General features: G+C 76.5%; 1 protein-coding gene across 1 annotated transcript in view; it reads left to right on the forward strand.

Moving 5' to 3' along the window:
• Window positions 1–618, forward strand: part of Plk4 (polo-like kinase 4) — a 36,412-nt gene that overhangs the window by 545 nt on the left and 35,249 nt on the right. The gene's annotated exons all lie outside the window — the stretch shown is intronic.

The following is a 618-nucleotide window of genomic DNA, read 5'->3' on the forward strand; positions in this document are numbered from 1 at the left end:
GAGGCTGAGGGCTGAGGGCCGGGGCTGAGGGCTGAGGCTGAGGGCCGGGGCTGAGGGCTGAGGGCCGGGGCTGAGGGCTGAGGCTGAGGGCCGGGGCTGAGGGCTGAGGGCCGGGGCTGAGGCTGAGGGCTGAGGGCCGAGGGCTGAGGGCCGGGGCTGAGGCTGAGGGCTGAGGCTGAGGGCCGGGGCTGAGGCTGAGGGCTGAGGCTGAGGGCTGAGGGCCGAGGGCTGAGGGCCGGGGCTGAGGCTGAGGGCTGAGGGCCGGGGCTGAGGGCTGAGGCTGAGGGCCGGGGCTGAGGGCTGAGGCTGAGGGCCGGGGCTGAGGGCTGAGGGCCGAGGCTGAGGGCCGGGGCTGAGGCTGAGGGCCGGGGCTGAGGCTGAGGGCCGGGGCTGAGGCTGAGGGCTGAGGGCCGAGGGCTGAGGGCCGAGGGCCGGGGCTGAGGCTGAGGGCTGAGGGCCGGGGCTGAGGCTGAGGGCTGAGGGCCGAGGCTGAGGCTGAGGGCTGAGGCTGAGGGCCGGGGCTGAGGGCTGAGGCTGAGGCTGAGGGCCGGGGCTGAGGCTGAGGCTGAGGGCTGAGGCTGAGGGCCGGGGCTGAGGGCTGAGGCTGAGGCTGAGGGC

The sequence above is a fragment of the Dipodomys ordii genome, unplaced genomic scaffold (assembly GCF_000151885.1).
Source record: "Dipodomys ordii isolate 6190 unplaced genomic scaffold, Dord_2.0 Scaffold198, whole genome shotgun sequence".
Lineage (NCBI taxonomy): Eukaryota > Metazoa > Chordata > Mammalia > Rodentia > Heteromyidae > Dipodomys > Dipodomys ordii.